The sequence below is a fragment of the Aethalodelphis obliquidens genome, unplaced genomic scaffold, assembly GCF_003676395.1.
Source record: "Aethalodelphis obliquidens isolate GAN/ISIS:26980383/991018 unplaced genomic scaffold, ASM367639v1 scaffold70, whole genome shotgun sequence".
NCBI lineage: Eukaryota > Metazoa > Chordata > Mammalia > Artiodactyla > Delphinidae > Aethalodelphis > Aethalodelphis obliquidens.
The window spans coordinates 4,126,291-4,138,344 of NW_020838014.1; positions in this window are offsets into that span (position 1 = coordinate 4,126,291).

The following is a 12,054-nucleotide window of genomic DNA, read 5'->3' on the forward strand; positions in this document are numbered from 1 at the left end:
CAAAAAAAAAAAAAAAAAAAAAAGTACTAGACCTTGAGTGTGGCATGCTTTTAAACATCACTGGAAAACTCAAGAGATTTGCACTCAGCTTTTGGATGCTTGATTTTTAAAATCAGTTCATTTAAGTATAGTTTTTATAGAGTAAACTTCACCCTTCCCAGATGTTCACTTCTATGAATTTGACAAATGTATACATTCATATAACCATCACAATAAAAATATAGGGCATTTCCATCACCCCCAAAAGTTCCCTGTACCCCTTAGTAGCCAATCCCCTGTTCCACACCTAGCCCCAGACAACCGCTAATCTGATTTCTGTTCCTGTAGTTTTGCCTTTTCCAGAATGTCATAAAAATGGAATCATACAGCATGTAAACTTTTGAGCCTGACATCTTTTGCTTAGCATAATATTTTTGAGATTCATCCATATTGTTGTATCAGTTGTTCCTTCCTCTTTCATACTGTGTAGTAGTCCACGGTATGGATATGATACGGTTGGTTTATCCATTCACAAGTTAATAGACATCTGAGTTGTTTCCAGTTAGATACTAAGAACATAGCTAATAAATCTGGTATAACTATGCACATATAGGTATATATGAGGGCATAAGTATACAGTTCTCCTGGGTAAATAACTAGAGGTAAGATTGTTGGCATGTATGGTATTTGCTTAACTTTATAAGAAACTGACAAACTGTTTTACAAAGTAGTTGTATCATCTGCAGTTTCACCAGCAACACTGCAGGTGTTTTGCATCTTCGCTAGTATTTATTATTTAACTCCGCGTTTCCACTGTAGGGGGCAAGGGTTTGATCCCATCTGGGAACTAAGAACCTGTAAGCCCCACAGTGCAGGCAAAAAAGAAAAAAAAATTACTCATTTTACTGTTTCCAGAACTCTTTACATAATTGTGTAGATACAAGTTTCTATCTGGTAACATGTTTCTTCTGCCTGAAGAACACTCTTTACTGTTGATTACAGAGCAGGTCAATTGGCACTGAATGTTCTCACCTATTATTTTTCTGAAAATGTCTTTATGTTCCTTTTGTTTTTGAAATATTTGCTTTAGATATAAAATTCTAAGTTGGTAGTTGTTTTTTAATTTTTTCTTTCAATACCTTAAATATGTACTTCATTTCTTTCTGGTTGCATAGTTTTTGATAAGAAGTCTTCCTTAATTCTTATCTTTGTTTTTTTGTATATAATGTGTTCCTCCCTCTTATCCCCCAGCTGCCATTGAAATTTTCTCTTGATTTTAGGTTTTCAGCACGTTGATTATGATGTATCTAGGTGTGCGTAAGGTGTTTCTGTTTGTTTCTTTGGCATATATCCTCTGTGAGGTTGTCTGGGCTCCTTGGATCAGTGATTTACTGTCATTCATTATTTTTGGAAAAATTTTAGCCATTAGTTTTTCAAATAACTTTTCTGCCACGTTGTCTTTCTCTTATCCTCCTGGGACTCCAATTTCAAGTATGTTATAATGTTTAATACTGTTCTAGCTCTCTTGGATGCTCTGTTCTCTTGTTGTTACTGTCATTGTTTTCTTCTTCTTTCTCTTTGGATTGTTGTTTGGATAATTTCTATTGACAGATCTTCAAGTTAATTGATTCTCTCAGCTGCTTCAGTCTACTGATGAACATGTTGAAGACATTCTTCATCTCCAGTATTGGGTTTTTCATTTCAAGCAGTTCCATCTTCCCTGAAATTCACCATCTATTTATGCATGTTGTTTACCTTTTCCACTATATCTTTTTAGATATGAATGATAGTTGCTGTAAAGTCACTGTCTGGTAGGTCCAACATTTGGGTGTTACCTGAGTTTTCTCTTGTTGATTGCATTGTCTCTTGACAGCAGGGTGTATGTGCGTGTGTGTGTGTGTGTGTGTGTGTTTTTGTGATATTTTTGAGTAAATACCAGACATTACATGTAGCACAGGACAGAATAAAATAAATACTATTTATGCCAGGAAATGAGCATTACTCTTCTCTTAGGCATGTGGAGGGTGAGTCAGGAAAGTCAATCTAGTCAAGAGTTGAGCTGGGTTTGGGTTTTATTGATGCTATGCTTCCCATCAGTACCCCACAGACTTCAAATTCTCCTAGTGGTGGGCTGTCTTTGCCTTGTGCTTAGGGTGGGAACTGTTACGCCAGCGGCTTTTCTCAGGATTTTTGCTCCACCATGCCTTTCCTGCATGCCTGCATCACAGAGAAGATCCCTCACCATGTGCTTGCCCCATCCCCAACTTTAGACAGATGGTGCTTTGCTACTTCCATTGGGGATAAAAGAATTTCCCTGTTGTTCTACCCCAGTCTAAGGGGGGAGCCTATGTACTTGAGCCTCAGGTGCAAGGTCCCCTCTCTGCGTTCCTGCTCCTCCTGCCTATGGCAACCAAGTTCTTCCTTGTATTTATGGTCGATGTTGGGCAGGAGTTTGCTTCCCCTCTCCCAGCGGTAGGAAACCTCTACCTGATATTAGTTTAGGATTTGGGGCTCAACATGGCTTTGTGCTTCTCCCCTAGAGATACTCTTTTCTTATGCCCTTCCTCCCTCCCACAACGCATCTTTTTCTGTGCCTTGGGCAACAATCTTTGCTGCTTCTCCCCCAGAAGCTTACAGCTTTTGTCTCACATGCAAGAAGAGTCTGGGGAAGAGCATGGTGTTTTGTGTCTGACCCTCACACCTGTCAGTTACCTTCTGTATACATGTTCTATCTCTAGTCTTTTTATGAGCACTCAATAGAGGTCCAAAAATAAGAGTCTGTGACCAGTATGAACTCCCTTGGGTTGGGGCTCTCACTATTCTGGACTGACGCACTTGGCCTTTGGCAGTTCCCTAGAATTATAGCTATTTCTTCTTCCCTACTTGTGTCATAGACTGTACCTTATTCTCATGTGCTCTGCCATAGGTGAGAGAGTTTGTGTCTCCTGTCTCTCCTTAGAAGCGTTTGTCTCTCTTTGGAGCTCAAGTTGTTCTATTGTCTTGTGACCTCAGCGTTCTGATAGGTTCAATAAAACTTTTTTTTTTTTTTTTTTTGGCTGCGTTGGGTCTTCGTGGCTGAACGTGGGGTTTCTGTAGTTGCGGTGAGCAGGGGCTACTCTTTGTTGCGGTGTGCAGGCTTCTCATTCCGGTGGCTTCTCTTGTTGCGGAGCACAGGCTCTAGGCACACAGACTTCAGTGGTTGCAGCACGCAGGCTCAGTAGTTGTGGCTCGTGGGCTCTAGAGCACAGGCTCAGTAGCTGAGGTGCATGGGCTTAGCTGCTCCGCAGCACGTGGTATCTTCCCAGACCAGGGATCGAACCTGTGTCCCTTGCATCGGCAGGCAGATTCTCAACCACTGCACCACCAGGGAAGCCCTCAATAAAACTTAAGATTTTGTTTTTTATCTGGATTTTTCTCCTTGTCAGGATGGGAACGACATTCTCTGCAACTTTTTACATCTTAAGCAGAAGTGAAACTTCAGACTCAATATTTTTAAATCTTGGTTATTATGATAGCATTGAACTATCGTTAGCTATAGCTCAAGGTAAAAGATACAAATAGGTTGAATTTCATTGTGAATTAATTAACATTCTTGATAATTTAGAATTTGGGGACATGTTCTTATTGGATCTGTTTAGACCAACATTGTTTTTTATTAAAATGTGGCTGATGAAGGGTTCATTTTAGCAGTGGACAGAGTGACAGCTGCCATTTTCTTGTTTGTTCGTGCCTGCATTATTAGTATTATGTTTAATTTATGACGTCTTTAAATGAATTATTTTTAAGCCGCTTGTCTCTTTGTGAGGGTTAATTTTCTTAAAGCTAGATAATATAATTGCAAATCCTCTTAACCAAGCATATCAAACTACAATACATCACAGTACACTGAAAGTGATCAAATGACAGAGGTCTCCACTGTCAATCCCTGTAAGTTTGAGACCTCCCACTCTTCCCTGAGGATCCTCTTATACCATGAATGACATATGATTATAAGACATAAATATCAATTGAGGGAACCAGGATCAATCCTCATATTACATATTAGTAAAGCTTAATTTCTTTTTTTTTTTTTTTTTTGCAGTACGCGGACCTCTCACTGTTGTGGCCTCTCCCGTTGCGGAGCACAGGCTCCGGACGCGCAGGCTCAGTGGCCATGGCTCACGGGCCCAGCCACTCCACGGCATGTGGGATCTTCCCGGACCGGGGCACGAACCCGTGTCCCCTGCATCGGCAGGCGGACTCTCAACCACTGCGCCACCAGGGAAGCCCTTAATTTCTTTTTTCAGATAAAAAGTTTGTTAGAACATTAGAAAGAGAAATTAGAACTGTTAGAAATTATAATATTTTCTCCCTAAATTTTAACAGATCTTCTTGTTCTTCTCCCCGGCTTGCATACACCCTTACTTAAAAGACACTGCACTAGACTCTGAGTCCACTGAGGATGGAACTTGTATCTCAGTCGCTATTCCTCCCAACTCCTGGTATAGTCCTGATATCTTGTACTTAGGCAAATTTTGTACGTGTTGAATAAGTACCATGAACACATGGTCCCCTACTATCAAGAAGCCTTATCTTTCACCGAAGGAACTGGGTTAATTATGACAGCCATGTGAAAAAAAATAGAATTCTATCCAAGATACTATAGATGAACTAAATTGTATCATGTTGATGATAACATCCACTTGATTGTAGAGAAAGGGAGTTAAATACAAATTGAGGGAGTCTTGGAAAGAGGTACATGGAGACGTTCCACTTGGGCTGAGCCTTGGCACTGGGGAGCATTGCAGTCATCAGAGACAAAAGTGGCATTTTGCATCAAAGGAAACAGCACAAGCAAAGTGGAGCAGGGGCAGGGTCTGGGTGGGTAGGTGGTCATAAGGGATAACGACCAGCGGCCTGAGAGTCAGGGGAGGGCTGAGGAACTTTTTCAGGCAGACGTACACTCACTGGCACGAACTGTGGTGGTCATTTCTGCTCTCCAGTGCCTTCCAGCTGATTCAGCAGAAGCCAGTGCATTGGGGCAGCCACAGAACCACAGAAGCCACAGCAGGTTGTGTATCACCATGGCCTCTTCTCCCTCCACATCACCCTCTAATGCATAAATTTATCCTTGTTTAGCTTATTTAGGTTCAAAAACAAATATGTATTTAGTGATAAAATGAGGCAAATACTATACAAGGCATCAGAGTTAAAGACGAATAAGATATAATTCCTGCCTTTAAGGAACTTAGTCATATGAGAGAGACAGACGCGTAAAAGGAATATTTACATATCGTGCACCAAGTGCCAAGAGAGAGTTTGCACAATACATTATGGGAGATCAGAAGAGAGAGAACTAATCCAGTTCTGGGGGAAGGGGAAAAGGAACGAAGAGGAATGGTACACAGCAGAGACAGCTTCTTAGAGAAACGAACAAAACATCTGAGTCTTAAAGGTTGAGTAGGAGTTACTTAGGTAATGAGGGAATAAGGGAGCTATTCTAAGCAGAGGAAAAACCAATGCTACTCATTTGAAAAGTATAAGGCAGGTGGTAGAGGGAGATTAATCTAGAGAGTTAAGTAGGGACCTGTTCATCGAGGGTCTTAAACGACATGTTACGTAACTTAGAAGAGATTTAACAGGAGACAAGATCTGAATTATATTACCTTTGTGCCGGCAGCACAAAAGCAGGCTGGAGGAAGAAGACCTGCTGGGAAATTGCTGGACTGATCTAGCTGACAGATGATAGAGGCTTGAGTTAGGGTAGAGAAGAGGGGATGGCTACAAAGAATATGTCCATGGTGATAGCAGGACTTGACTAATTGGATGTAAGACCATGGATGGAGCTCAAATCTCTACCTTGAAACGGGTTGAAGACAATCAAAAGGAGAAAAGATTTACAGGCAGATAACGAGTTTGGGGCGGGAGGTGTTTGTATTTTGTTTTATTTTTTTAATTGAAGTATAGTTGATTTTTAATATGTTAGTTTCAGGCATGCAGCACATGATTCAGATAGATAGATAGATAGAGAGATAATTTCTTCAGATTCTCTTCCTATAACTTATACATTGTTACAAAATATTGAGTAGAGTTCCCTGTGTTATACAGTTGGTCCTTGTTATCTATTTTATGTATAGTAGTGTGTATATGTTAATCCCAACCTCTTAATTTATCCCTCCCGCCCATCCCCCCTTTCCCCTTTGGTAACCATAAGTTTGTTTTCTATGTCTGTGAGTCTCTTTCTGGTTTTGACATAAGTTCATTTGTGTCTTTTTTTTTTTTTAGATTCCACATATAAGTGATATCACATGCTATTTGTCTTTCTCTTTCTGACTTACTTCACTTAGTATGATAATCTCTAGGTCCATCCATGTTGCTGCAGATGGCATTATTTCATTCTTTTTTATGGCTGAGAAATGTTCCATTGTATATATGCACCACATCTTCTTTATCCATTCGTCTGTCAATGGACATTTAGGTTGCTTCCGTGTCTTTGCTATTGTGAATAATGCTGCTCTGGACATTGGGGTGCATGTATCTTCAGTGACGAGTTTCATTTTGAGCATAATGAGTTTGAGGGACCAATGGAAAATCCAGGTGAAAATTTCTGTAGGGCAGTTGGGCCACAAAACCTGGATTTTAGAGAGCAGCTTGGGCTGGAAATAATCTTCAGTTCATGTGTGATAGCTGAAACCATGAGATGTGAATGACATGACCCAGAGAAGTGTGCATGGTTAAAGAGTAGGGGGCAAGTACAGGGCCCTGTGGAATATCAGCATTTGTGCAGCTGGTATGGAAAGGAGCAGTCGCTGTGCCTCACACACAATGAGCGTGCAATCAGGGAATTGGACACCTAAGTAAACGAACCCTGCTCCTGTGAACAGCCCACTGCTCCTGTCAAGAACCAAGGGCGGTCCCTGAAGCATCAGCAACATTTACAACAGGGGCAGGAAAGAGAAGTCCATAGAGAACAGCAAAGAATCGTTCCAAGAGGTACAAAAACAAGCTGGAGAGGGTGAGATTCCAAAGCCAAAGGGTTAAGTATTTCAAGAAGGAGGGAGTGACTCTGGTGTCATGTGTAGCAGAGAATTCCGGAAAAGAAAGAATGAACATTGTCCCTCGTATCTGGCAATGTCAAGGGCACTGACCATCTTCGCTACAGCAGTTTCAGTGGTGAAAGCTGGACCCAGATTCTCCTGGGTCCAGGTTGAAAGGAAGAAAGGGAAGTGGGTCCCAACAGACTGAGAGAAACCAGAGGAACCTCAGAATGGAAGTTGCTCTGGGATTGAAGAGAAAGTTTAGCAGGAAAATGGGAAGGAGTGCACTGTGGCCAGAGGGCAGAACTCCAGGAAAGACTCTGGGTTCCATGGGAGAAGTGGCCAGAGAAGACTGGTGGTGACCTTGAGGAAGTCAATGAAGAGTTAGGCTGGGAGCTGGCCCGGCTGTCCACATGGAAACTGAAGTCACCAGGGGATGAACAAGGAGATTGTGAGTCTGATCAGTTTCAGTGCATTTGGGGAAATGGAAAAAGGTTGCTAAGCGATAGAGATGAGAGGGGCGGAAGATGGTAAAGCACAGTGATGTCAGACTCAACAGAGTAGGGTTATTTACCTGAGGGTACAAGAGAGTGGTGCAGAAGCAGCATTGGCAAATGAGGATGACTTGAAGGTCTGAAAGGTGTGGAGAATCAGCCACCTTCCTGAGAGAGGGCCCCAGGGGAAGCAATGTCCTTAGGTTTCGCTTAAGGCCAAGACAGGTGGGAAATGTGGCTTGCATATGCCTAACCCAGAGCAGGGGTTTCTGAAGACTCACTGAAAAAGTCTGGGAGCTGTGTGTGTAGGGGGTGGGGAGCAATGGGAGGTCAAATTAGAGAAGAGGAAGCACAGAGCAGTTCGGGCTGAGAGTAGGGGAGGCTTGAACGCAAAGCAGGCTTGGAGCTAGAGCAGAGGGCAAGGATGACAGGGCTGGAGGCCCAGGGGCCTCAGCTGCACAAAGAGCTGCCTGGTGAGAAGGCATCTGAGGCACCTGGGTGGAAGCTGGAGGCCCAATCAACCTAGGAAGTGGAGCCTGTGGGCTGGGGTGGGTCTCTGCCCCAGGGGCCCCAGGGCCCTCACAGACATTTTCCAGGGCCGAGGTGGGCCAGAAGAGCTGTCCTAGCTCCTATGTTCTCAGCCTCCACCTTGCCATACCAGCTTTCCTCTTACTCTGCTTTCCCTAGATGCCTTACCTCCCTCCCCCAGCACACTTCCCCTCTCCTTGCATCTCCCCTGACCAGGAGCCATGGCAGCTTGTAACACTGGTAGTACCACGGGAAAAAAGAGTTTCTGTTCATTTTCCAGAATGACAGAAGCTTTGCCCTTCCAGAGGCAATTTTATATTTTAAAATTTCGTAATAGAGATTGGCCAAGTTTTTGATTTTACCAATTTTGATAAAAGTTTTTGATGGAAATTTGTTTGCTTAATGAACCATATGAAGTATGATTTAATTTTTCTTAATGACTAAGAGGCCTCATGTCTGTTGTCAAAGGAGGGAGCATATAGACAATAAATAAGTGAATGTGATGATGAGGGTGATCACTACAGACGCAGTTATGCATCACATTATACTACAGCTGATGCTCAAGGGATTCCTGGAATAGACCAATGTCAGCGTCCATGCTGCATTACCAGGGAGTCTCTAACAGACCCACTTGATGCCTCTAGGTCTGCTTTGTCGTTGTTGTCCCTGATGGTTCTCTCTCTTGCCTTTACTCCACCTATTACTTCTCTGGGCCTGGCGTGTCCTGCATCTTCTAATCAGTTGCTTCATTCTTCACATCACTGTTTAGGTGAAGTCATGAAGGCCACTCTGCCTCCCTAAAGACATCACCCACTTAGACTCTGTGACTGCTATTTGCTGCTCAGAGACCTTTGTGTCTTCCTCCAGGATTGGAACTGTATTCTGGCTGCTTGATATTGCCTGATTTTATTTATTGATTTAAAAAATATTTATTGACTGCTTACTACCTGCCTGGCTCTGAGCTAGGAACTGGGGACAAACAAGAAAACAGAGTCTCTGCCATCATATCCTGGAAGACACTCTAGTTCCATTCATAGAGATCTTCTGCATTCTCTTTCATAATCGCATGGTACTGTATTGTGTAACGTCCTGTACTCTCCTACGTATGGCCATTTAGGTTGTTTCCAATATGTTACAATTATAGTCAATATTTATGCTTATATCTTAATTAGCATCAATTTTGGAAAATAAAATGATGTTCCATTTCATACTTTTCTGGGTAGATCTGTAAGTCTTGAGGTCCAGAGAGGGAAAGCACTGAAATACATGGAAGACATTAGGGAATGGACAGCTGTGTGCAGTTCAAACTTAATGATGGAAAAGCAACACTATGGGGAAATGATGCTACAGTATGGTGGATACAGCACTGAAAGGAAGAAAAGATGAATTGGAATATATTCTTTAAGTCAGTGGTCCCTAAAGAGGAGTTGTGTGTACCCCAGGGGAAGTGCAAGTTAATCCTTTGGGGTACATGAATAAAATATTAGAACCATATATTTAAGTTTTAACTAAATTGAAATAAATAAGTCTTACTATTTCTTAACACACAGACCAACAGTGATGACCTCACTATATGGGTGTCTGGTGGCCACAAGCCACTCGTATACTCTGTGCAAGGAGGGGCTAGCAGTGGAAACCTCACTTGATATTTTGCTCTCGGTGAACTGCAATGCATTGTACTCCAAGTGCTATAAGACATCACTGGTGTGGCTGGTTTCATTAAAGCAAGAACAGTAAAACATTGAAGAATCTTTACAGGACATTTTTTTTTTCCTGCACAGTGTGGCATGCAGGATCTTAGTTCCCTGACCAAGAATGGAACCCGTACCCCCTGCAGTGGAAGTGCAGAGTCTTAACCACTGGACCACCAAGGAAGTCCTACAGTACGTTTTATGAGTTGAGGAGTGACCAGGAAAATTGTTTATACCTCACAGAAATGTACTGGTGAACTCATGAAAAATTACTTTGAAGAGTTGTGAACTTAGAGATGGAATTTAACATTTTTCTTTTACCAAAAGAGAAGTGCTTCAAATTTACTGACTTTCTATGACAATTTATGACAGGAAGTAGTTTATATCCAAGCATATATTTTCAAAAAAATAAACAGACTTAATCTGCTCATCCAAAGTAACAAAAAGTGAGAAAGTAACAATGTTTCAAAAGCAACAGGTGCTTTTGAGTATTTTGAAGGATAAACATTTGATTTTGTCACCAGAAAAAAATGTGTGTCACCTATTAAAAAACTCATATCTGTACTTTTAAAAATAATTTAGAAACTATTTAGAAACTATTTCTCTTAAAATTTTTCCAAAACAAGGGCTTTCAATGGGTTTTAAATCCAGAAGTTGTCAATAATAAAATTCAATGCCTTCTGATTAGTGTGCAAGAAGAATTCGTTTATAGCAGAGACGAATGGAATTTCACGAGCCAAATTTCAGTGAAAGCCAGTATGTGCAGGCAATGATACACCTCTCCTATTTGGATCCACACATGTTGTGAGATATCTTTTTCACTGTGGTCGTCTTTAAAATGAAAAATCAGGGTAGACTAAGCTTGGAAACAGCACTTTGAATTGCCGAATCACAATGTGTGAAGCCAAGATTTAAAAAGTAAATAAACATCTTCAATAACATTGCTCTCTCCATTTATCATTTGTTAATTTCAGTGGGATTAAAAAGTCCTGTCAGAATGGCTATCATCAAAAAGACCACAAATAACAAATGTTGGCGAAGATGTGGAGAAAAGGGAACCCTTGAACACTGTTGGTGGGAGTGTAAATTGGTGCAGCCACTATGGAAAACAGTATGAAGGTTTCTCAAAAAACTAGAACTACCACATGATCCAGCAATTCCACTCCTTGGTATGTATCTGAAAAAAATGAAAACGCTAATTTGAAAAGATACATGCACCCCAATGTTCATAGCAATGTTATTTACAGTAGCCAAGATATGGAAGCAATCATCAATAGATGATGAATAAAGAAGGTTTGGTATAGGTATATATACAGTGGAATACTTCTCAGCCATAAAAAAGAAAGAAATTTTGCCATTTGCAGCAACATGGTTGGACTTGGAGGACATTATGCTAAGTGAAATAAGTCAGAGAGAGGAAGACAAACACTGTATGATGTCACTTATATGTGGAATCTAAAAAATACCACAAACTATTGAATATAACAAAAAAGAAGCAGAGACACGAATAAAGAGGAAAAACGAGGTTATCAGTGGGGGGGAGGGGCAGTTAAGGGGTAGGGGAGTAAAAGGTACAAACTATCAGGTATAAAATAAACTACAAGGATATATTGTACAACACAGGGAGTATAGCCAATATTTTATAATAACTATAAATGGAGTATAACCTTTAAAACTTGTGAATCACTGTATTGTACACCTGTAACTTATATAAATAATACTGTAGAGCAACTATACTTCAATAATAATAAATTAATTACTTAACTAATCAATTAATTTTGAAAAAGAAAAAAGGGCTTTTCTCTTCTCAATAAACAAAATGTGTATTATTTAAAAATATGATTTATTTACTATTCATGCGTTCCCTATCAGTACATTAGTACTGTATGTTATTTGTAAATAAACCAACAAACACACGTAGGGGAGTGTGTTTAAACAATTTTTTACTATGAACCCCTATGTTCATTGCAGTATTATTTACAATAGCCAAGATATGGAAACAACCTAAGTGTCTATCAATGGATGAATGGTTAAAGGCAAACTGGTATAAATATACAATGGAATACTACTCAGTCATAAAAAAGTAATGAAATTTTGCAATTTGCAGCAACACGGATGGACCTAGAGGGCATTTTGCTGAGTGAAATAAGACAGACAGACAAAGGCAAATACTGTATTATTTCACTTATATGTGGAATCTAAAAAACAAAACAAATGAACAAATATAACAGAACAGAAATAGAGTCATAGATGCAGAGAACAAACAGGTGGTTGCCAGAGAAGAAGGTGTTAGGGGGCTGAGTGAAATAGATGGAGATTAACAAGTACAAAATTCCAGTTACAAAA